The sequence below is a fragment of the Belonocnema kinseyi genome, chromosome 6 (assembly GCF_010883055.1).
Source record: "Belonocnema kinseyi isolate 2016_QV_RU_SX_M_011 chromosome 6, B_treatae_v1, whole genome shotgun sequence".
Lineage (NCBI taxonomy): Eukaryota > Metazoa > Arthropoda > Insecta > Hymenoptera > Cynipidae > Belonocnema > Belonocnema kinseyi.
Window position 1 is genome coordinate 57,405,927 of NC_046662.1, and position 27,513 is coordinate 57,433,439.

The window sequence follows — 27,513 nt, forward strand, 5'->3', positions numbered from 1 at the left end:
CCCTCGCCCCTCGCTGAGCCTCACCCTTCCACCTTCCGCTCCACCTTGCCCATCGCGAAACTCTCCGCCACCGCCACCTTCGCGACCGGGACACCCACCCATAGCTTGCAACTAAGTTCGTCGGTGTCGCCTACCAAAACAAACCCACTACGCTTTGAGAGGATGCCCAGGTGATCTAACAACTTTAGAGAATCATGCCAATATCTACCTTCACCTAAGAAATTAGAATTTGGGGGACTTCATCTTAGGGTGAATGATGGAATGAAGGGTGGAGTAATTACTGATTATAAAAAGAATGCTGCTAATTGTTTATCAAGGAAAGTTGTAAATGAGTTGATTCTTGACAATTTAAATTCTATCCACATGAGAATGACACTTCAGAAGCTTGAATGAAACTGATAAGTGAGTGATGAGTTTTTTGTTATTGAGCAGAACCCTTTTCATAATTTTATTCACACTTGAAAGGTGAGAATTAGATGTATCCGAGTCTAATCCAATATTTCGAGAAGCGCAGAGAACTCCCTATTAAAATTTCACGTGACACGTATGATGTCGACTAACGCCGAGTGTCGAGCACCCCATTTTCAGCACATAATATGGTATACGTTCTACATTTACTGCATTCATATGCCAGCGCCGCGACGTCAGTGAACCTTCCTCGTGTTAGAGAAAAAATCGTTAGTCACCGTAAGTCTCGGCAGGTCACTCGGACTATGCCGCGGAAGGTATACAACCGCTCTCCACAACGATTCCGCTAACGAATTAAGAGCTTCAAGCCACCCTCACTAGTAACTCGTTTCAGATCAAGAGAGAGAAATTTTCTAAAAGAGATTTCCTTTAGTCTTACCCAAACAAGAACCTTTGTTTCAATTTCAACTTCTAGTATGCGGAGAAGAATTTCTCTTTCATAGAAACTTTGACTGCTAAAGTTAATGGAGAGAGAAATCTGGAGAATTTTGGTCAAGGAATAAGTGACCTAAGGGGTTGACCTGATTCTAAAATACTTGGCTATGAATACTACCGAAGAATTGTAAACTCCAAAAGACAATTTTTGGCAACTATTGTAATTAAGAAGACTTTTCTTAAATGGGGTACAAATCTTTGGATAAGCAGATTTCCTTAAATAGAGATCATTTTTTATCTTTCAAGAACGTGTGAAATTGAAGGGTTGAATGCGTTTTATTTTTCCGTTTGGAAGCAGTCACATTGAATGCAACAGTTGTTCTGCTTTTGTCTCTTCGGAAATATCACTGGGAAGTAAAGATCAGTGGTGAAAAGAGTCAGTGAGGATGAATGTTAATCGTTGTCTTATGATGTAGGCAGACTAGAATAACTTGATTCAGTACGCATAATAATGAAAAGTTTGAAGAAGGTAAAAGAAATCCTTACACAACACTTCCCTTCCTTCCTTAGATCATAAATAACCACGTTCTTTCAATGGATTTATCAACTTGTCAACAATCACCTGATAGCAAAGTTCTTGAGAATTAGTTACTGCAGGGTCTGCAATAAGCATATAAAGTGAACCTAACAAATATCTTTTCCATCCTCTCCTAATTAACAGAATTTCCGCTCTTAATGTAAGACCTCCTCCTAAAGCTTCGCTGATTACTTATGAACTCGAAATATGGGGATATTTCTACCAGCTTTTGTAAAATTTTCTACAACTTGTTAATTTGGAGATAAGTAAACAGAAACGAAAATGTCAAGATCTGTTGGGAAATTGCCAATTTTGAGGCAAACAAGGCCTAATGGTCAATTTCCAATTGGTAAGAGCTGAATGAAGGTTACTGTTTTCGGCACTTGTAGAATGAGGGTCTGTAATCGATGAAGGGAATATTTGGTAGAAGTGCAAGGAACCTGAGGAACGAGGCAGAATCGAAGAAGAGGATGAAGATTGAAAGAGAAAAAAGGATAGAAAAGGAAAGACAAGGAGAGGTAGATGGATGCCCGAGGAAGAGCAGCTCTGAAGGTTGGAGAAGTGGGGAATCGCGCACTCCGTTTTTTTCCCCAGGGGCGCAAGGCAAGGGTGCGTTGGATTCGGTTACTTGGTCTCACCCCTTGGACCACCTCCACCGTTGCTTCTGCCAGCAGCAGCGGTACTTCCCTTCTCCGCAACCCCCTTTTCCTTCGCCTCAGCCTCCTCCTACCCTTCTACGCGCCTCAGCGCGGTGCTTCTCGTTTTTTTTAACGAAGGATCCGCTCAATACCTCGGCTGTCATAACCTCCCGGCGCCCACCCTCTTTTCCGCATCCCGTGCAGGGCTTGCACCCAACCCAAGCAACGCCACCCACCCAAACCACCCCCTCAGCCACCCGCTCATTCCTCTTCCCAGTTTTTAACGTTTCGTTCGACGTTTCCCTTCGGGCGAACGGGAAAACGGGCGCCAAGGGCTGAGGGGCAAGTGCATTTCGTCGTTACTTTGTTTTACGTGTTTCTTCCCTCATGGCCACCCGGCAACCCCCACTGGTGCAGCCTACAAGAGTGTTGTAGACGCATGCACGCGCACTCGGGGTTGTAGATACACTTTGTTACGCGCCTTCTTTTTCTTTTTCGTACTTCTCCAACACACACCCATACACCCTCGAAATCTCTCATAAATTTTCACAATGTAGTTGTATTTTACAACCATCCTAGGAGCATCCTCCATGTATCGGATTCTTGGGTTGCTACGTGTAACCGTCTTGACTTCTGGGCTTTCTTATTCTACCAGCTTTTCACGCTTTTGAAGTAGTGCCTTTGAGGCACTACGACGAACATCTCATGTCGCGTCTTAAGTGTGCAATTGTACATTTCATGAGCGATATCAAAAAAAAGGTGTTTTGAGAAAGGAAGTTTTTTTAATTCATAGCGGTAAAAATGTAGTAGTTAAAGATCGACACAATAAAGAAGTAACTTCAAACTCTTGATTTGAAGTTGCAATTAAAATGATTGTTTTGCTGGGAATCGATGGAATGGAAAGATATTAAGGGTGTTTCACGATCTAAACATAAATATACGTTAATTGATAGTTTAAACTATCTAAATCTGAATTGGCAAGAAGTTACTGGTGAAATAGGGAAGTCGTTTATCAACGGATACAGCAAATTTTCAATCAAATCTAATAGAAAACTAGTATTTCGTGCTAACATCATTATTGATTACATGTTTTTTATTTGATAAATGACTTTGGACATTCATAATATTATTTGGGACGTAAACATTGAGATTAAGGTTTATTGTTGATTTAAGAAATGTCTTCCAAATGAAAAACTTATTCTTTGTATTTTTAAATTCTTAATAATATTTGTAATTTGTGAACTTGAATAAATGATCAGGCGGAGGAGACCAAAAAGCTAAATCCAAATATTAGATATGTTTCATGTTTAGCTGTAACTGCTATGATGTCATGAGAATTGATATTCATACAAAAAATTTCCGTTTAAGATTATCCATGTATGTCAAAATTTTCCGGACTGATTTCTTTGCCTTTTATTCAACTTCCGGAAGATGTGGCATAAGTCTTTAATATAATTTATTTAAAATGTAACGTGGAACTAGAATATCGGTAGGTTAGTATCCTATTCTTAGTCAAATGTCAGATTGCTTGAGTTTCACGAACTTCCGGATTGTAAGTTGGGTTATAGCTGTGTGTAACTGCTCATATGAGAAGAGACGGATCAATACAGAGTTGTTGGTAAATATACAAACTATAGTTTAATGTAATTACTCGTATCATATTCAATAAAGATCAATTTTATATTATTAATTTATTTATAATATATAAATATATAAATATATAAAAACTAAATTGACAGTATGCGAAGAAATTCAGTTGCATACACTTAATCTTGAAACAATTATGACAGAGTTGGGACATAAATTATATACATTTACGCACTTTCTTTAAATTTATTATTTCAGTGACATGGATCTGAGAGTGAATATGTGAAAGTATAAGGAAGTGCCTACAAATATTTTTATACATCCTTTTATGAAGTAATTATGCAACCGGATTGTGTAATAGTATTATATATTATTACCTGGAATTACTATATCCAGAGAAAATATTCATCTTTCTTTCTCAGGCTTTTAGAATTGTAAAAATATCATGAACAAAGAAGTGTAAGAAAATACAAATACCAAGATAGATGCAATTCAAGTGAGTCAACTTTGCCACATTGCTAATTATCTGAACTTTGAATAAAAAATCGTTTCCTCGAACCTATTCGTTAACCCACGCAATCATGCTTGTAACTCTATTACTACCCACTATTCAACTTGATTTTTGCACTCTAGAAATTATTTATAAGAAAACTGGGCTGGGAATTTATGAATTAATATACAATGATGTAATTTTGAAATATCCTTCAGGGGCCGTTTATATACCATGACTGAGTTTATAACCAACTATTTTAGTTTCCAAACAAAAAAATAAATTCTCAACGAAAAAGGTGATAGTTGATACTTCAACCAAACAATACTTTTCTTTTAAATATAAACGAAAGACAGAAGAATTTTTAAATAAGAACGATGACTTTTCTACCACAGAGGATGAATTTTCAATCCGAAAGGATGCATTTTCAAGAAAACATTTTAGTTTTCTACGGAAAAAAGCGGATTTAGTCAAATAATTGAATTTTTAACAAAATAATACATTTTTGAACAAAATAGTTGAAACTTTAACCAGAGCAATGCATTTTCAAACAGAAAGTTGAATTTTGAAAAAAAAGAAGATTAATTTTCAACGCAAAAAGACGAGTTTTTAACAAAATATATGAAGTTTATGATAAATCGTTGAATTTTCAACCGGAAAATATGAATTTTCAACCAAGAAGTTAAATTTTTTAAAAAGAAGATTACTTTTTAACGCAAAAAAATGAATTTTTCACAAAGTACACGCATTTTCTGATGAACTTTTGAATTTTCAACAGGAAAATATGAATTTTTAACAAAGAAGATCATTTTCCACCAATCGATTTAATGTTTAACCAAATCATTGAAATTTATCTGAAATAATTAAATCTTTGATAACAAAAAGAATTCTAAAACAAGAATATTAATTTTCTGCAAAAGCATTCAATTTTAAAAGCAAAAATATGATGTTTTAACAAAAAAGTTAATTTTCAACCCGATATTTTAATTATTAGTCCAAAAAAATAATATTTAACGAAATACATGTAGTTTGATTAAAAAGTTGATTTTTCAGTTCGAAAATGTGAATTTCTTACAAAAAGATGAACTATCAAAAAAGAGTATTAATTTCCTACCAAAAAAAAAAAGACGAAATTTCAACAAAATACAAAAATTTTCAATACAAAAGTTTGATTCTTCAACAAAAAAGAGGACAATTTTTGGGAAAAAGATCCAGTTTCCAAAAATCAAGACATAGTTTCTGCAAAAAAAATCAATTTTTAAAAAAATACATAAATTTTTCATAAAAAATGTTAGCTTTTAGCAAAATAGTTGAATTTGCTATCAATATTGTTAAATATTCAATCCAATATGTGAATTTTCAACCAAAAAGATAAATTTTCAACCGAAAAACTGAATGAAAATTTAACAAAATACAGGAATTTTTATTAAACATTTGAATTTTTGTCCCAAAAATATAAATTCTTTAACAAAAAAGTAATATTCTACGAATTAGTTTAAATTTTAAGATAACAGTTCAATTGACTACAAAAATAGATAAATTTTCAAACAAAAAGGATAAATTTAGAAAGAAAAATGTAATTCATTATATTTTAGTTAAAAAAGATTTAAATTCAAATAAAAAAACAATTCAATTTAATGAAAAGTACGAATTCTTAACAAAATAATTTAAATTTTAAACCAACAGATAATTTTTCAACTAAAATGATAAATCTTTAACAAAAAAATTAATTTTAAACAAACGAGTCAAAAATTCATATAAATAATTATGATTGATGCTAGTTTTTGGTCTCTGCATGGCCTTAAATTAATACTCTTTTATAAAGTATTGATTTAAGACCATGCAAAGTGAAAAAACTAACTTCAATCATAATTATGTATAAAAAGCTGGTCAACATTTTAACAGTGAAGTTGAAAATTTAAATAAATAGTTGAATTTGTAACTAACAAATATATATTTCTAAATAAAAATGAGAAATATAATCGTAAAGATTTTAACGAAAAATAAAAATTTTCTATTAGTTTCTATTGATTTATTCCACATTGAAACGAGAAAATGAGAAAAAATAATGAAATACTGATAGCTCACACGGAAACATTGAACTTTTGAAAAAAATATGGAATTTTCTTTCTCAAGGGCTTGAGCGAGCTCAAATTGCAGAGCGTAAAATAATAGGCGCTTATTACTCAGCTATGAACAGAATTTGCATATAACTTCTCGCGAGGCATGTAATTTACAAAGAGTAAACATTTCATCGCGTTTCTAGATCGAATCTCGATATCTGTTAATCAGTCTTCAAGTCGGTCCAATTAGGAGTTCGAATAATTGATAATGTTTAGACGGAGTAACGAAGTTAATTATGTTATCAGATATTTGATTCTTGACTAAGATTCACCAACTGCAGTCGGTTTATCTAACTGTAGGAATTAAATTCAGATTCAAAATTAAGTGATGCAGAAATAGTAATTTCTTTTTAGCACACAACAAAATAAAATAGTAAATTATTATACAATTAGGGCATTTGCCTTTCGAGGAAAGCGTGACTCACTCCGTGAGGAAGGGGGTAAGGAGGGGTATAGATTTTTAGATTGATCTAGAACTTTTGCGTTTTTTATCTGAAGAACGCGTTCGTTTTGAAATGGTTTCCGACCCAGGTTACTGATCAATCTCTTTAGCTAACCCACGTACCTCTGTGAACTCTAACCCACGTACCTTTGTGAACGCTACTCACGTGCCCTCACTGTCCCGAGATCCACACCTTCTTTGAAGAAGAGGGCCCTTTTTAGAAACTTGTTCAGAAATATAATAAATAGCCATGATGAGATAATGCATCGTTTTATAACAACATTAAATGATTCAATAGTGAATAACGCACGCAGTGTCTTTGAGCCAGAAATATTTTAGAGCTAAAATTGAAAAATACGAGTTTACTAGTTGATTGATATTGACCATATTCCATCCAGGAAATGTAAGTTACAGTTCACATCGTAAAGAAGAAAATGGAACATGTACGTTTGTTTTTGACGGCTACTCTCCGAACACATATCCTTTCAGCCACCCTCTGATATTCAATTTACGTCAATGTCTCGGTGTTTATTTTAGCCTATTTCGAATATTTGGTAAGACAATCGCATTGTCTTCGTAAAAATTGAAGCTTTTCAAATCCATTTTAGTTTACTATTACCTTGAAACCTTGAAAATCCTTAACAAGTTTTGACATTTTATACAGAAATATTCAAAAATTTATATTTTGCTAAAAATATGTCAAATTATTTTCAAATTTTTAATGATTCTCGAAATGATTTTAAAATACTTAAATATCTTTAGAAACGATTCGAATTTTTCCTAAATATTTGAATAATTTCTGCTAAATGAAAAGATTACCTTAAAATCTTCAAGATTCTTTTTAGGAATTTTAGAAATCTTATGAAATATTTTTAAATACTCTCTTAAAAATAATTTTGAATAATGAAATATAGTGTTTAATTTTCCTATGAATCTTACGACAAAAATTGTATTCTTTTGAAACTTTTCAAAATTCTTAAAATGTTCTAGATATTTTGTTTAAAATCTTCAAAAATTTGAATTTTGTTTTAAATTTTTTGAAATATTTTAAGTTTTAAACTATTTTGGAATCTTTTTAAAGCTTTTAAGTATCTCTTAAATTTACTCAAATTTTTAAAATTAATAATCGCTGAAGGCTTATTTATTTATCAAAATTTTATTTTATTTTGAAATTTCCTAAAATTCTGTTCAAAAAGACTTCTGTAATAAAAAATCATTTCAAATTTTCTAAGGGATTCAAAATTTTTTTATGATGTAATGAAGTCTTTTAAAGTCCTTAAACGGCTTCAAAATTTTATTTCAAAACCTTAAAAATTTATATTTTGTTGAAATTAAAAAAAAACTTTTTAAGTTATAAATTAAGCTTGGATCTTTTCAAAACTTCGTTCATAATTAAATACAATCACTATAATTGTAACGTTCGATAACTTGTAAAATATCCATTATTATCTAGTTTAGCAATTTTCTAATTGAAATCAAAATAATTTGTACATTGCAGTCCAAAAGTATTCAATAGTAATTGAAACTTAAAAATGTTCATATCGCAAAAAAGAATATTTAAAAAATTTAATATTAATATTAATAATTTTAATATTAATTTACGGTGCGCAGTGAATAAGATTTTAGTATGCTCATTTTAAAATTGAAGTAAGCAAACTAGGACAGTACTGAAATTTCCTCAGAATCTTCGTATTGTATCCTTTTATGTCTTCTCACTTTTTGAAATAAATCGTAAGAAAATGTTAGCAGCCTTGAGTGCATAAGCTGCTAATTTCAATTGAAATTATTCAAACTTTGGAATAATCGACCTATTTTTAATTACACAAACCATCAGAAAGCAGTTTAATGAATCTACATTCCAGATTTGAAAGCATTGCTAAGAAAATTACTTTAGTCTGATAATACCTTTAAAAAATTCTAGTGGACTTACTGTCAGGGATTATCCAATCAACAGTCTAGGGTGGAAAAGTTAAATACTTTTTATTACTCATTTTGAACGTCCGAGAGTGTCAAAATTACTACCAGGGATGATCAAATTTAGACTATAGGATAGTTAAATCGAATTAGCTTTTTTTTACTCATGTTTATCATTCAAGAGGGTCAAACTGACTATCAGGGCTGACGGAATCGATACCCTGGGATCGTTAAATCAAACATATACAAACTATCTACGATTATTAAACTGGAACTATCTATGAGTATCAAACCTGACTTGACTGTCTAAAAGTCTAGGATACGCCTCAAACTTATAAAAATTGCACATAACGTTTATTATATGGTTTAGGACAATCCTTATAGTAATATTTAAAGGATTCCGGAAATTATCTCATGACTCTCGAAACATCTTTTCCTTGTGCCGAGACTCATGGAACAATACACGGACTCTTTTCATTATTTCGCAGAATGTCTAGAACCACGTGACAAACGTTATACGTAATTTTTAGAAATGAGCCACCTATCCTAAAGTCTTGTACAATCAAGCAAAGTTTAGAAAACTTTTATTTCCATGTAGCTGATGCGAATTATGCACATTCACTATAACACTTTTGTGCAGTCTATTCAAGCTTACATCTGTATCATCTCAAATGCATAAGATCCTATGTCTATCTACCTTTATTCAAGCCCATGTACGGCTCTATATATGTGTACATGTGTATGTGTTTATGTGTCTTTGTGTATTTATATGTGAGGATGAACTCTGCCGCTTACATGGAGTCGCGCCTTAGCTTTGCTTCAACACAGGAAGGTATGCCGCCTTGGGGGATATTGGGATTGGAAGACCAAGTTTTCCAGGAGAAGCCAATGCTCTGTGAACCTTCTCGATTTAGGAAAGGCAGCTTTGATGAAATCCTCGGATTCACTGCTTGGTAGGCGAGCGATTCAACACAAAGAGAGAGAAAAAAGTAAAATAAAAAAGAAGAATCAAGATAAGGAGATAAGAGACACTGCACACGACCATCTCGGTTTGTCTAACTTGTTCTCTCTCTATCTGTCTCTCTCAATCCTTATATTTCTCTCTCTCTCTCTCTCTCTTCTTATGTATCTATGCCTCTCTTTTCCCCCCTCCTCCAACCCTTTTCAACATTGAGTTCTACTACTCCCTCCTCCTTCCTCCAACGTCCCATTCGCTCGTTCTCGTGATTTCCAGCGGATTGCTAGCCTAGTCCATGGCAGTTGACCGACCGACGGTTGATGTCAGTGTTACGCTGCGTTCTCCCTCCTCCCAACCACCCCTTCGGAATCCCACCCCCACTTCATCTGCCTACACACGCAAACTATTCGCAAACCACTTCTGCTCTGCCTTCCACAACTCGATGAAAGAGTTCTTCGTGACAAACACGAACTAACCGACTGAACTTGATACTAGCTTTGCTTCTCAACCACCTTTAAGTGCCAAGTAGTGTTTGTGTGATTTTCTGTGTGTGTTGTGTGTGTGTGTGTTTGAGTTCGTGCCTCAACGAGTGTGCATTTCTAATAATAACGAAACATGCAGCAGATTCAAATGCAGCTTTGAGAGTTTACAAAAGACTTGTGCAGAGTAAGCACTTTTTTTAATGTGCAGAGATTTTCGGTATCTTAGTGAAAAGTAGGATTAAATATTGTATGACATGATGTTTTATTTATTTAAATTAATTCGGGATAATGAGAACTTCTTTTTGATTAAGTGGTAATGCTCTTTTGAATAGAAAGTTAGGCATTAATTTAGAAATTTGATTTTAGGTAATATTGGTAGCTACTATATTGGTAGCCACTATTGCCACTATTGACACTACTTGACACTTTTTATAGAGCTGCTACTATTTTTCTTCAGTTTTATAAAAAAGACACTTGTGCCAGGATTTTTTTTTTAATTTTTCGCTAAAGGAACTATTTTTTCACTTTTTGTATTCAAACTGGTTGTTAAGCTTCCTCGATCGATAGATTGGCTGAAATAACATATATGCTATCAGGAAAATCGAAATTTCAAAAGATTTGAAGCCTGAGGATTTCATCAGATTACAAGAAGTTTTAAAGGATTTCGGCTGATTTCAAGGATTTAAATGGGTTTAATAGGGTTTTAAGGTTTTTACAGTATTTTAGAAGAGCTAGGGGTCGAATGAATTGGAATTAGATTTTAAAGGTATTTTTATGAATTGGCTAAGATTTTATAGGTTCCATTAGAAGATTTGAATTAGTCTTCAGTGGATTTCAATGGATTTCATAGACTTAAAGGGATTTTAAGCCGTTTAGGGTATACAAAAAGCTTTCAAAGGATTTCAAAAACCTTTCTTATATTTTATTGAACTTTACCGAATTTTAGAGGATTTCAAAGATTTCATCATTTCTAAAGGATTCTAAAATATTTTAAGAAATTCAAACAATTTTAAGGTATTTAACATGGTTACCAAAGATATCAAAAGTTTTCAAGGGGTTATAGAGGATTTAAAAATAATCCAGAGAATTTTAGGGTATGAATAAATTGGAATGAAGTTTTAAGGGATTTCTATGAATTTTATGAGATTTTATGGGCTCGCTGATAATTTAAAAAAAAATTAAATATTTTGAAAAGAATTGTAAAAGATATGGAAGATTTCAAGATGTTGTACCAGATTTCAAAATATTTTTGGAGATTTCACCAGATTTAAGATATTTTAAAGGATTTCAAAGAATATTCTTTAAAATATTTTGGAATTTCATCATATTAAAAAAAAATTCTAAAATAATTTAAAAGGTTTTCTTAGATTATTTATATTAGAATTCAGAGAATTTTAACAGATTTTAAAGCTTTTAGGGTATATTTTATTTCAATATTTTAAAAAGAATTCTCAAGCATATTACTCTCTAAATCTGAATCAGTGAAATTTCACTGATTCAAATAGCTAGAAATGGGGCACTGACAATCAGTGAAAGGTCACTTATTGATTCAGTGAAATAATCACTTTTGAGGGTTGGCAGCACTGCACTATGTCAATTTGACAATCATAATAAAATAAGATTTTAGTACATTCAATCAAAGAATCGTAGCAAAAACTTAAAATCCATAAATCTACTTAAGTAAAAAAGTAACAACAACAATTAACTTAAAAATGTAGAGGTTATGCTTCACATGATTTACTTTGGTGCTACTGAACTGATTAGTCAATTGATGAAGTCAATTTTTCACTGATTCATATTTAGAGAGTACAATTTTCAAAATTGTTTACGGGGTTTTATTCGATTTCTGCGGGATAACTAAAGATTCACAGAATGTTTAAATGATTTTAAACATTTCAATGAATTTCAAATTATAGAAAATTTTTTTACGGTTTTTAACAAGTTTATAAGGAATTTAGCAAAATTTACCATCTGTTAAAAGTTTTTAAAGAATTTCGTCGTGTACCAGAAATTCTCAAAGGATTTTAAGAAAGAATTCAGTATATCAGTGATATTTTTTTTAATTATAGGATTTTATTAAATTTCTAGAAAACTTTAGGTAATACGTTTAAAAAACGTTTCAAGAGATTTCTAAGTATTTTTACATTTTTAAACGGATTTTAGGAATATCAAATATTTCAAAAGATTTCGAAGAATTTTACCATATTGAAGGGATTCATTGGATTTCAAAAAATAATTATACGATTTCAAGACATTTTTACGGATTTCAAGGAATTTAAAAAGTTTGACAAGTTTTTCACGAATTTTTAGAAAATAAAGTATTTCAAGGATTATAAAGGATTTTGATAGATACTATTCATTAAGATAAATAGTTAATTTAGTTAGAATAAATCACTAAATTTGCAATTTTAGTCATTTTTTCTACTGAGAAAGCAGTGAAAAACTATTAAAATTTCAGTGAACAAGCACTGATTGTTAATAATAATTTTGAAAATTCAAATTCCAAATTTTATTGTAGTATAGCTTAAGCCAAATTAAAAAAAAAGTTTTGAAAAAAGTATTAACATTTTAAAACTCATACCGCGATTGATTCCACTTATTTTTATTTCAATCGCACGATATTTTACGATATTAACCGCTGCGATATTTAATAATAATAGTCAAAATAATTTTTTTTGCAAATTTCTATTTAAAAGTTACTTTTCGGCCAAAATTTTCACCTTCAGCTCGATTTTTCGGATCTGTATGTACACGGATCTAAATGTATGATCTGTACACATGATCTGTATGCTAAACTTTTTCCGAAAAATCGAGCTAAAGTTGAAAATTTTGGGCGAAAAATAACTTTTAAATAGAAATTTGCAAAAAATTTTATTTTGACTATTATTATTAAATATCGCAGCGGTTAATATCGTAAAATATCGTGCGATTGAAATAAAAATAAGTGGAATCAATCGCGGTGTATTCAAAAATACAATTTTTGCCTTAATGTTTCATTGGCCTAGAAAAAAAACGAAAAGGATTAGATAAGAACTTATCTTGCAAAAATGATTTCTTATCAGTTACGAGATCTAGGGCAAAAAAACGGTATTCTGAAGGACGGTGGAATGCAGAGTTTGCTCGACAGGAAGTAGGAAATTGTGGTGAAGTCAGGCACGACGAAATCTCGTCGGTCGTGGAAATGCTTAAATCCTGTTCAGAGGCTCTGGAAAATCCTGTGTTAGATGCTCACAGGCACACGGCATGCTTTCTGGCTGAAGCAACAGTTCGTTCTGCCCCCTTTTCCTCCCTTCTGCATCCATCCCCCACCCCCAGAACCACTCCCAACGACCCCCGTGTGTTCCTCTTTTTGCCACCCTAAACCACCTCTGCCAAAGCAGCTCGCCTCTCTTTTCCTCTCTCTCCCTCTCTCACTCTCTCTCTCTTCTGCAGGGTCGTACTTTGGACTTCTACTAAATTTAGGTTCCTAAACCACTATCCTCACCCATGCTCACTAACCACCCTTCTTTAAATTTCTCTCTCTCTCTCTCTTTTTCGCGCTCTCTCTCTTTCTCCTCTCCTCTCTTTCTCACTCCCCTACTCTCTTTCTCACTTTACGTCTCAGTCGCTCCAGCCACACGGTTTCTCCTTTGCCCTACACCACCCGGCTCTTACTACTTCTCAACCTTGCCCACAACTTCTGGCATAAAGGGGATGCATCCCTAACACTTCAGACTCCACTCTTTTGCCACCAGACAGGCGAAATTTCACTCGCTATCGGACGTGACTATCGCTCTTTCAGAGCCATGCCGTTACAACTCCCACACGATTACGGGCTTATTCTTCTTTCCGTGATGTAATATGCGTGTTACATGTCGAGTTAAGGGTTTATGAAGACTCTAGTCGTTTGTTAAGAAGCGGTGATCGAATTTTCTATTAAAGCGTGGTAGACATGATTTTTTGAGTAGAAGAGGAGAAATTATATTAAAATATAAGAAATTTAAATGAGATTAAAAACGAATTTTAAAACCTATTTAACGTCCGATAATCAAGTTAATGTGTTCGCTAGATTCTTGGTTTCATTTTCAGGAATTCTGCACATTAAAAATTCTGTTAAAAAAGCAGGTCGACGCAGTAATTCGTTTTCATAATTTCCTCATTTTTCCTTTTCCAATTTTGCATTTTCCTTGATCGTTGATATTCAAAGACGAGCATTTTATTCTTGTAAAATTTTAACACAGAATCTTTTACGAACGAAATTAAACAATGTTGGATTAAAATTTTAAACTTATTGATTTATTTACAAATAAAAATATGACTTTTCTATCACAAAAGATGAATTTTCATTTCAAAAGAATGAATTTTTAAGAAAAATGTTAGATTTTCGACCAAACAAGAATTAAGTTATTTTAACAAAATAATGACATTTTTAATAAAATAGTTTAATTTTTAACCAGATTGTTGAATTTTAAATCTACGATGATGAATTTTCAACAAAGTGATCGAATTCATAACAAATTAGGATTTTTCAAATATGTCTGTTTGAACACAATAGTTGGATTTTCAACTAAATAATTAAATTTTTAAATAAATAATTAGATTTTTTAACTAAATAGTTTAATTTTCAGCCTGAAAGGATGTAGTTTAAACCAAAAAGTTAATTTAAAAAAAGATAAATTTGCAACAAACAATGGAATAGTTGAATTTTCAGTTAAAACAAATTAATTATTGATAAAAAAAACTTAAAGCTAAACTTTTAACCACATAACTGGATGTTCAACCAGATGGTTGATTTCTAAATGAAGACTTTTTAAGACAATAGTTGAATTTCCAAATAAATAATTAACTTTTCAAGCAAATACTATAATTTTTCAACAAAATATGTAAACTTCTCCAAAAAACGATAAATTTTATGCTAAAAAGGGGATCGTTGAATTCTTAGTGAGAAAATGGCATTTTCCTTAAAAAACAAAACAAAGTATCAACAACAAAAATTAAATGTTCAACGAAGTGGTTAAATTTTTAACCCGAAAATATGAATTTTTAACAATTATGTTTACTTTTAACAAAACAGTTGCATTTTCGACTGAAAGGAGAGAAATTTCCAAGCAAAAAGATTAGCTGAACTCAGAACTAAAAAAAGACAATTTTTCCGAAAATAGTTCAATTTTCATTCAAAAAGATGAATTTCGAACTGGAATGGTTAGAATTGCAGTTAAAAATATTAATTAAAAAAATCGACTTTTTAACCAAAGAGATAATTCTCAAAAAAAGATTTTAATTTGAAATAAAAAACATTTAAATTCAACAAAATAGTTGAATCCTAAATCAAAGAAGATAAAAATTTGTTTACCAAACAGTTGCATTTTTATCTAAAAAATATTAAATTTTAACAGAAAAATATTAATTTTTAACAGAAAAGTGAATTTTCAACTAACATTTTTTTAGGAATTATGACAAAAATCAGTGCTGAAGGTTGAAAAAATTTATTCCTATATTAAATTGTTAAATAAATCCCAACTCAAATTTTATCCCAATTTTTCATTTGGTTTTTATTTTTCAAACATTTATATTTAAAGCAATTATAATTTGAATTAAGATTTCTGAAGCATTTCTGAAGTCTAAAATATTTTCTAAAAATGTATAAAAGAATAGTCTTTGGTTTGAATAATTTTTTTAATTGTATTATTCCAATAATCATGATTATTCAGGCCTAAACGATTTTTTATTTGTTTTTTCAATTCAAACTCTGCTATATTTTTATTTAAAATAAGTTAAGAAATTTTTAATGTTCCCCAATTTTGAAATACTAACTAGTTCACTTTCTATAATTTTCTCACAAACCATGATTATTATGATTATTTTCACTAGATTTTTTTTTTAAATAACGTTTTTTCATATTGCAGGTTTTAGAAATCTTCTTCATATAAAAAAGAAATCTTGATATGCGAATGAGGCTGTTCAAATCCAATTTTTGCAAAATTGGGTCTGTTCAATCCACTGTTTTCCTTTTCCTAATTCTATCAATTATTTAAGATGTCTGCTATTAGTCAAATAGAAAACTCTAAATTATTTTAAAATGATAAGCCTATCTAATTTTAATATTTTACGCGTGAGAAAACATTTAAACCTAAATTCACTTTAAATTGTACAGCTTTAACTAACTGTCAATCAAGTATTTTACAATTTCTGTTTTTATAATACTTCTGCAATAAACAAAAACCCGTTAAAAGTCAACAGTTGAGTCGCTTTTAAATTAGAACTAATTTGAAAATTTAACAATAAATTTTTTAAATTTTACACATCCCTTCTGGGTATGTAAAAAAAATTGACTTCCTCCCTAATTTTTTAGCCTAATTTTTCGGAAATTGACGTGCGTTATTTTTTTTTTTTAATTTTAGTGATATTTTAAACTTAAAAAAAATACCGAATTTCGAAAAAGTAAAAGTGAGAGTGAGAAATGTATATAATCGCCCCTCCACTTAAAAAAAATGAAAGTAAAAAATGAGGAAATAATTTTGTAAGTTTGTAATTTAATAACTCACACGTAATCCCCTAACGGAAGTAGAGCGCCACCGTTACGTTATTATCATCCCCCCAGCAAGGCACAAATTCACGCTCTGCTGAATTTGCCAAATTTTCTCCCAGTGTTACCATTTCTCATGACTTTAATTATGTCCGATTCTCGTCGACTGCACGAGCAACGGATTCGCGTCTGAATATTATATTCCCTGCTAATTAAATATCGCACGTTGACGCTACTTCGTTTCCCACATTTGTCGTTGACATTCACTTTTAATGATCGTGATAAAACTCGAGTTGGATTGCAGAAAAGGAAAATGAATCTTTCTCATTGCAAAAAAATTGCAATATAAAAAAAAGAAATGTCTTCAATTAATGTTTTTTCTTCTTCACAGATTTTAACAAAATTAATATAGTATTATTTACTATAATTAATATAGTATTGTTCTATATTATTAATATGCGAATATAAGGGATGATTGAAAAATCCCGAAAAATAAAATTCACGATGCTGGAAAATTATCGATTCAAAATAACAAGAAAAAATTGTTTTTTCAATAAATCATATTTATTCATTAAGAATACAATAATAAAATATTTTGGTCAGAAAAAATTTTTCAGTATGCTCTGTCTATTTTTTTCAATATCTTGTTTTAATTTGAAATAATAACAATAAAAAAATATTTTTTCTTACGAAACAGCAATACAAGAAAAGATTTTGATTAAAAGAGCAATAATGAAAAAAAAGCATTTTGCACATTAAAAAAAACTTGCAAGCGATAATCTTATAAACTTTTTAAGAATTTTTCCACTTGGGATTTTCTTTTTCAGCAATTTTATAAATTTTGGGAATTTTCTATTTCGAATATTTCCCCTTTTGTGAATTTTTACAGTGTCGGTAAATTTATTTGTTAAGACTTCAGTTCTTGCCAATATAATAATAAATTGATCATTTTCAAATTTTCATAATAAAATTTTGCAATTGTAGTTACTAACAATTATATAACAAAGTATGATTTTATATTTGAATATCATATAAACATAACACTGTCGAATGCGTTGATTAATTTTTTTTAATCAATTTTCTATTGTTGCGATTTTATGATGAAGTTGATGCTACGAGGTTAAATTAATCCCTAAAATTAAAAAAAAATTATGTAGCTTTTGTAAAATATTACTTACATTGTTAATAACATTTTTTACTATAAGAAAAAAAATTAAGGAATACTTGTTAACTATAAAGAAGAAAGTTCTTCAAAAAATCGATAAATTCTTACGGAAAGTTTGTGGTATCTGATTTTTTACATTCAATTAAAAAATATATATATTTCTAATTTAATACCTATCATATTCTGAGTTTTTTGCATTATTTAGCTTTTAATATATAATTCACTCGAAATTTCGAAAAGAAGCATTTTAAGAATTTTAAAACGTTTCAAAAGAATAATACATTTTTTTTAAGATTCCTGAGAACAGTGTAAATTATTTTTCATTTTTAAAGAAGATTCTAAAGTAAAATTTCTCAATTTTGTAGCATTGAAATATTTCAGACAAAAATTGAGTAAGCTTAAGACGTATTTAGAAGATTGGAAAATATTTCCAAGGCGTTCCAAAGTTGTCGACGAAGAATCTGGATGATTTTCGGGTATTTTTTTATATTACAGAAATTTAAAAAATTGTATGAAAAATTCGAGTTATTTCTAAAGTTTAAAAAAAGTTAAGAGAAGGATTTCAAAAAAATTAATAAAAAATGTAGATTTATGAAGTTGTCGAAAAAATATTTAGAAGCGTTTTTAGAATTTTTTAAAGTTTCGTTTTTTAAGAAAGTGTAGAAATTATTAAAAATCATACAAAAAAAGATTTCTAAACATTTTTAGAAAAAAATTGGAAGATTTTAAGGCTATTTTTTTATTTTTAAAGGTTCTTCAAACTTAAGAAATAATTTAAATCAGCTGATAAAACATTTAGAAATTTTTCATAAATCTAAGGGAAATTATTTTTATATCAAATTTAAAACAAATAAGCAAATGAACTTGAGAAATAAATAATTTTTAAATATTTCTATTTTGTATTAAAAATTATTTTTCTCTTTGAATCGAAATATTAAAATAAGGTACCACAGATTGAACGTTAAACAAAATTTATCGAAATGTTAAAAAAATATGATTCGTTAACTGTAGATTATTCTAACTTTTTTGAAGTCTGACAAAAACTAACTGATTATTTTCTCATCAGAAAAAAGAAATTTCAATGTTAAGGTTTCAAAAATTCAAAATAAAAAAAGTATTTCATTAAGCACCTCAACATGCGTTCATATTAGGAATCAAAAAGAGTTAATCAATTCTAATCAGTAACAAATGAAGAATTAATATTCAATTTTAAAGAAGACTAATATTCTCCATTGTTACACTATTAATTAGCTACAGAAAATTAATATTAAATTGTTCGATCGGTGCCAAATTCTCCATGCTAAGGAACAATGAGTCATTGTACCATTATAAATTAAATCCTGGCAAGTATATAAACGTTATCCAATAGATTATCATTCAAAATCGAGATTACAAAAATATCAAAATCCAGAGTACAGAAATATCAATTTCATTAAATTTCGATCGGATAATTTATTTCTGTAAGAAAATAATCTTTATGTGGAAAAATTTCAAGGCAGTTTTGTGTTAGGTTTGGCCCAAATCTGGCCTCAACTAGAATGCCTAGTCTGGATTATCTGATCTGTCGCAAGACTGATGCTGATCAGTGAGCCTAGAAGAAAGAATTCTATGTTTAGTCTGGAAGGACTGGGCTGGTCCAGGACTGGCGCTAATCAGCTATCTAAGACCACACAAAATTTTAAGTTTCTGAGCAAATTTTTTTTAAACACATTTCGAAAAAATTACTGGGTGTCTAAAATGATCGAAAATAAGAAGTTAAATATTAATAAAGGGAGTCTAGTCAGCGACTTACCGGCCTGCACCTAGTGTCTGACCAGACAGTTTGGTCTGGGCCGGGCCAGGGCCGGCAGATTTTTCCACAAGGGTCCGATTTACCTCAATTTTACAAATTTAAAGAAAAAAATATTTTTCAATTCGATTCGACTTGTAAAATTTTGTCGAACAGAAACCAAGAGAACCAAACCGTATTTTTAATAAAACTATAGCGCTGCCTGCGGGTAGCTGTTGACCGGGTTACATAAAGATAAACAATGTGTTAATCCGTGATGCCAGATTGTAATTAGTTTTCCCTGGAATATTTATGGAAAGCGATATGCCGGCTAATGGATCGAAGGTATCTTTTAGACAGGAACGGTAATAATTTAATTTTAATAAATCGTTGTTGAAATTTCATCGTCGGGCTTCGAAGTGTTAAAAAAAATGACGCGCGTAAAAAACGCCGACAGGTGATTCCAATGGAATCGTGGATAACGAGATGTAATAAAATCACTTCGTTTCTCACGTTTCATCAGCAACATTGTCGCATAGGTGGTTATTTGAAATCCAATAATGAATTTGACTCGAAAATTTCGACAGAATTAAACTGCAATTGAACATATTGATCGATTTAAGACAATTAAGAATTATAAGCCAGATTTATTAACAGAAATCCAGCGAGAAAATCCTCGACAATATGAGCCTTGAATTAAAGAAACTGCTTCTTTAAAATAATGTTTCAATTTACTTAAAAAAATTCTTCAAGCTAAGGAAAATCATTTTAAATTAAAGAAAAATTTGCATTCGAACAAAAAATCGTTTCTTAGAACGAAAGAATTTTCCTTAAACCAAAAGAATTTCCTAAAACCCAAAAAATTTCTTTAAATGAAAAAAGGATTTTTTTCATATTTAGAGAATTTTTTTCTTGAGTGTGCCTAGATTTTTTTCAATCGCAATATCAAATTGAATAACGATGACTCTCTATTTGTTTAAGTATCTTTACATTACTGTATTTAACTAATTTGTTGAAAATTCGTATTTTTTTGCTTTACATTCGTTTTTTCAAGTGAAAATTTTTGAAGTTTGTTGGAAATTCTTTTTCGTTTAATTCAAATGATTTTTATTAAAAATTAAAATTGTTTTTCGTTGAAATATCTATTACTACATTTTTCATTCAGAATTTATCTTTTTGGTAATCAAAATTTAATTGCATAGCTAACAGTTAATTTATTTCCTTAAAAATTAATTTTCATTGTTTTTAGTTTCATCAATTTAATTTAAAATTCATGCCTTTACTTGAAAGTTAGCTGTTTTGTGAAAAATTCTTTTCTTTTTTGAAGTGAAATTATTTTCTTATTAACTGAAAATTTAACTATTTCAATTTCATATTCCCTCATTTTAGTTGAAAATTCAACTCTTTAACTGAACATTAATTTTTTTAACTAAAAATTTAACTATCAATTTTTGAATTGATTATGTAATTTTTTTAGTTGAAAATTTATTTCGTAGAAAATTCGTCTTTTTTGTTCAAAATTCGATTATTCCCGTTGAGGCTTTTTAATTTTAGTTAAAAATTCATCAATTTGGCTGAAAATTAGTTGTTTTTTGTGGAAAATTATTGTTTTAAATAAAAATTAAATTATTCCATTTTTTATTTAAAATTTATATTTTCTAGTGAAAAATTATACTTTTTTGTTGATAATTGTTATATTTTAGTTTAAAATTCAACTATTAAGTCAGAAATTGATCAGCTTTAGTTAAAAATTCATATTTTGGGTTGACAATAACACTACTTGGTTCAAAAATGAACTCTTTATTTAGAAAATCATCTTAATGACGAAATTTAGGGAAAAATTCCGGAAAAGATTAATTATTGTTTTTGTTTTATTTAATTATTTAATTAATCGATCATTTTAGTATATTTAGAAATATAATATAATTTATCTGTTTGAAAATGCGAAATATTTGAATGGCTTCGTACTATGAAAAATTATACCTGGACAAAATTTAAGATACCTGGAAAAAACCTCGAATTGTCAGCTAATTTTTTCCAGGATTTGAGTCGAGACCACAAATTATAATAATTTTTCTGTACATACAGATGTTAAATCGTGATAATCTTTTTGCCGAGTAAAAAGGTCTTGGCAGTTAAAATCGATTGATGCAAAGACCCCTTAATCAATTTTGCAGAGGCTCGACTCGGTAAGGCCAGAAGGGTTAGAGACCTTTTCGAACAATGCAGACTTATATAATCGAAAATTAAGAGTGAGGAAAACTTATATGAACTTTAGAATGCAGAAAAACATGTTATTAAAAATAAATAAAAATCGTAGAAGTACCTGACAAAATCGAAATTTGAAGAACATACTAAAACAAGGTTGCCGAAAAACTTAATTTTCAAAATTCCTTGATTTTGCACACGCGAATCTAATAAGTGACTAATTTTCAATGATAATTTGACTAGTATTCGTTTTAATTTACAAAAATTGATCATAAGATCATAAGATTTTACAACAATTTAAGTTAAATTAAAAAAATTCGAGTATGTTAGACAAAATTTTAAAATCTAAAAAATTCCATTGGTTTAATTAAAATTGCAGTGAATTTAGAGAAGTTTAAGTAAAATGAAAAAAATTATAAAAATGTATGATACGTTAAAAAAATTCATAGTGAATAAAAAAAGATCACGTGAATTTGGAAAAAATTTTAAAATATGCAAAACACTCATGGAATTCAGTTATTTTAAAATGATTTTAGTATTTTTTTAAACAATTTAAAAGAATTCGCTTCAATTTATAAGCATTCCATGTACATTTTAACAATTTAAGGATAAACTTATGGGACTCTAAAACAATTAAAAACAATTCAAATATACGAATTAGAAAAACAAATTTTTTAATCCAAAAAATCTATTAATTTCAGTAAAATAACAGTTAATCTTAGGAATTTTAGGGAAAAAGTTGAAGTGTAAACTTCAAAAGATGAATTTTGAATTAAAAACGTAATAATTGATGTTTCGACAAAAATATTTTCATTTAAAATTAAACGCAATATAATTGTTAAAAAAGACGAATTTAAACAAAATAATTAAATCTTCAAACAAAATAGATTAATTTTCAACCAAAAAGCTGCATTTTTGACCATCATTTTTTATCAAAAAGAGCTATTTTCAACAGAATACATGAAGATTTTACGAGATAATTCAATTTTCAACCAAGAAGATTAGTTTCATAAAAAAAAGGCACAAATTCAATAGTTTAATTCTCATAGAAAAGCTATGATTTTCAATTTAGAAAAAGAAAATTTTACAAAACATAAACAATTTTTACTAAATAATTAAATTTTTTACAAACTTGTTGAATTTTTAAGCCAAAAGGACGGATTTTCTAGCAAACACTCAAATTTTCAACAACAAAAAATGGAACTTTCTATCAAACTATTCAACTTTAGTCAAAAGTAAGATTTTTAACATAACAGTTGATAAAATTGAACAAAAAAAAGGAAGAATTTTCAGTAAAATATTTGAATCCTCGACCAAAACATATTAATTTTAAATGAGACAATTGCATTTTTAACTAAAAAAATTTGTTAGTTAAAAAAAAATTAATTCTCAAAAAATTTGTAATGATTTTTAATGTTGAAAAAATAATTGTAGAAAAATATTTCAAATGATTGAACAAAGTTTTAAAAGTTTTCTAAAATTGTCTAAGAAGTACCCGGAAGATTTTAAGATATTTTTTTTTCTTTTGCGAGAATTTAAAAAAAAACTTTTGAAAAAATTCAAATCATTTTAAAAGTTCTTGAAAACAAAAGAAGTTTTTAAAATATTTCTAAAGAATTAAAACAAAATATTAAGATGCCTGGGAAAGAAAAAAAAATTTGTAATTATTTATAAAAAAATGTAAAAATATTTCAAAAGATTTTAGTAAATGTCAAGACAAAATCTGGATACAAAATTAAGAATAACCAGAAGATCTCCTACATTTTACAAGATATGATGGTTAAAATAGAAGAACTTAAAAATAAAAAACTCCAAAAAGTCGAATTTTCAGCATTGAAAGATTATTTTCTTACAAAATGAAAGGAATTTAGTGTGATGGCTTAAAAAAATAGAAACGGAAAAGGATATCATGAAACATGAAGTTTTCCATATAATTTTAGATATGATTTGAATGAGCTTAGAAGCTCTTTAGGCATTTTCCTAATTTTAAAGAGAATGAAAATATTTTAACTTTGAAGCTTTCGAAAATTAATAAAACCCTGTAAAATAAAAAAAATCTTATTAATTTTCTAGATACTCTTTCAAAATTATATTTATACAACATTTAAAACAAAAATTATTTTTTATTAAAAATTATTATTCTCCGAAAATTATAATGTTCATGAATGTTTTCTCATTCTAATAGTCATGTTTTAGAGAAGTTTTCGTATTTTATGGGGGATCTATAATTGACTTTTCAGCACTACACGTCAAGTTTACGAGACAAAAACTGAATCAGCTGAAAGGAACGATAGTAAATTCGATAAAATTCGATAGACTGTTTCAGCAGAAAGGTTTCTGTAGTGGCTGTAAAAGGTCGGGCTGTTACAGCCAGAATCGCAACGTTTACAGCCCGAATGTGCTCGCAACAGCGATATTTTTGCCCGCGTTCTATTGATTTCTAACAATTTCTTTGCTTTATGTCAAGCCCAGCCTTTTCTCTCGATTTCAGAATGTTATCGTTTGTAGAAAGCATTTGTTTAAACGTCGCTTTTTCGAACAAAAAAAACCTCATCCTTGCGGTACTTTCTTTATGCACAAAAAGCATTGACAGAAACAAATGTTCCGTCCTGAATGTCAGTGACGTGTATATTTCAACAAGGGATTTAACCATCAAGCAAAAAAGTTCAAAATTCAATATGAAATTTTCTTACTAAAAAGGGCCACGTATTTCTAAACTTTTTTCAAGAGATCACGAAGAACCTGGAAATCAGGGAAAGGGGAATTTTGTTGGAAAGGGAATGTCAGGGATTTTGACAAAATATTGCAAAAGTTAGAGTAACTTTTAGTATCTTTTTTCGGACTTTTTGAAAATTTTCCAGTTTTCAAATTTTTTGTTCTCTTTCAAGTTTCAAAAACGCCTTCTTCTTTAAAAAAATATTTTTAGGTGAACGGAATTATTTCTAAAATTATCATAAGATCTTTCAGATTCATTTTTGCTAATCGTGGAAATCTTTGTAAATGTTCTTATAACATTTCCAATATTCTTTCAAAATAAAAAAAGAATCATTACAAATTTCCCCAGAAGCCTTCAGAAATTTGTTTATTCTATTTGAACCTTTCAAGAATCATTAAAAAATTATAAATTATTTGTTTAAAATCTTCAAAAGGAGTAATAAACATTGAAATTAAAATTTCAATTTTAAATCTTCGGTCATACGATCATTTATTAATAAAATTAGTTTATAACAACGTTTCGGCCACATTTTTGTGCCTTCTTCAGGTTTAAAACATTCTGTGTATTCTAAAATTAATAATATAATGTTAATTAATAAATAAATATTTAAAAGTCAAATTTTAAAAAAAAAAGTAATCGAAAATTTGTTTTAACAATGTACTTACATGAAAAAAATTTGACTTTTAAATATTTATTTATTAATTAACATGATATTATTAATTTTAGAATACACAAAATGTTTTAAACCTGAAGAAGGCACGAAAATGTGGCCGAAAACGTTGTTATAAACTAATTTTATTAATAAATGATCATATCACCGAAGATTTAAAATTGAAATTTTAATTTCAATGTTTATTACTCTATTTGATGGACGATCGATGAAAATTCCTAGTTGTTGGTTACACCTTCAACTATACTTTTGAATCTGCAAAAGTCTACATTTTGTCTTAAACTTATTAAAATCTTTTCAGTTTCAAGTTATTTTTGTATCTTCCTAAAACGTTTAAATAACTCTTAAATATATTAGAATTTTTTCTATAATTTTATAACCTTGCAAATTTGAACAATGTTGCTTTAAAAGCTAATGAATTTTTTCCTTAATTCAGGAATTAATTTTAAATGTTTTTAACTCTGTATCAATATTTTCTCGATATTAATTTCTCGAAGTAAAGACTCACGTAAAATTTTTCCTGTAATCTTAATAAAAAAAAGTTATTATCTTAAACCTTTCAAAATCTTTAAACAGCTTAAAAAATTTATTTTTAAATCTTCAAAAATCTAAATGTCTAAAAAAATTGAAACTTTTTCAAATTTTAATGATAGTTGTTCAATTTAATTTTATATATTTTTTAACAGACTTGGTCATAAAGGATTTAAAGTTTAGAAATATATAAATGTGAAAGCAAATAATTTTTTTTATGTACTAAAATACCTGGAACGAAGAAGCAACCTTTATGCCTTCTAATATTTGTTTCAGTGAAAATAATTAAATTGTTGAAATTTATTACAGTCACAATTATTTAATTTCAAGCAGGAGTGAAGTCTTTCATTTTCTTAGTTTATTTTATGAAAAACGCAGAATGATTTCAAATATTATACAATTTTTATAATTTTCCGCGCTTTTAAATCTTTCAAAAATGTGAGTTAAAAAAATACCTTGTTGATCAGCTTTCAAATTCGAACTTTGAAAATTATATTTTTAAAAACTAGAATTGTATGAAATTTAACAACCCTGAATTGAAAGCATATATTGAAAATTTGAAAATGGGTTTGTCTCTGAAATTTTCTAAGTTTAATGAAATCCTTGAATTTTCTGAATCACTCAAAATATCTGAATTGTTTTAATTCAGAATTATTTGAATTCATTGAATTCCAAATTTCAAAATTCCATAAATTCGCAGAATTCCTTGAATTTCCAGAATACTGTTAGTATTCTCAATTCCTGCCATTTTTCCTGCCTCGAATTTTCTAAAATCCTTGATTTCTCAGAATTTTTTTTAAATTCTCAAATATTCTGAATTCCGTGGATTCTGAAATATTCCGAATTTCTGAAAATAAATTATTGAATTTTCTGAATTACTGCAAAACTTTATAATTCTTCAATTCAGAATTCTCTGAATTCCTTCAAGTCGGAATTCTCTAAATTCCTTCAATTCTCATAATTCCTTCAATTCTCCAAATCCCCTGAGTTCCTTAAATATTCGTAACTCCAGAAATTTCTTGAATTCTTAGAATTCTAAGAATTTCTTAAATATTCGGAATTCCTGAAATTTCTTGAATTCACTATGGCCCCTGAGTTTCTTAGGTCGTCGCAATTCTCTGAATTTCTTGAATTATCCTTAAATTCCCAGAATTGTTCAAATATTGGGAATTCTCTAAGTTTCTTCAATTCTCCGAGTTTCCAGAATTCCTTCAATTTTTCTGAATTCTCAGAATTTCTTAAGCTCTCTGAATGTCAGAAATTCATTGAATTCTCTATATCTTCTGAATTCCTTAAATAATATGAATTCTCAAAATTCCTTGAATTCTTTGGATTCCTAGAATTCCTTAAATTTTGTTCATTCCCAGAATTGCTTAAATATTATGAATTCCTGAAATTTTATAAATTCTCTAAGTCCCCTAAATTCCTTACACATTGTCAATTCTCCACATTTCTTGAATTCTTCGAATTTTCAGAATTTCATCAATATTCTGAATTCGTCAAATTATTGGAATTCTCTAAAACCCTTGAATTCCTTTATTCTTCAGAATTCTTTGAATTTTCTGAATCCTCTCAAATTCGCTGAATTCCCTGTAATTCTTGAATATTCTCAATTACTTGAATATTTGGAATTCTCTGAAATCCTTTAATATTCTGAATTCCCTTCATTCCTTAAATATTCTAAGTTCCTTAATTTCTTTTAATTTTCGAAATCTGTTAAATTCCTTCAGATTTTCGGAATGCTTTAATTCATAGAATATGTTGAACTACTTCAATTCTTCGGAACTTCTCTGAATTCATTGAATTATTTTTAACGTTTTGAAGTTCAGGGAGTTCTAGAAATTTGGAAAATTCCATGAATTTAATAAATTCAGGTAATTCATACAAGTCAGATAC

The 27,513-nt window shown here is 29.1% G+C and overlaps 1 protein-coding gene across 2 annotated transcripts in view; it reads right to left on the reverse strand.

Moving 5' to 3' along the window:
• LOC117174164 (mushroom body large-type Kenyon cell-specific protein 1) overlaps positions 1-27,513 on the reverse strand; it is a 180,814-nt gene that overhangs the window by 96,729 nt on the left and 56,572 nt on the right. The window lies entirely within an intron of this gene.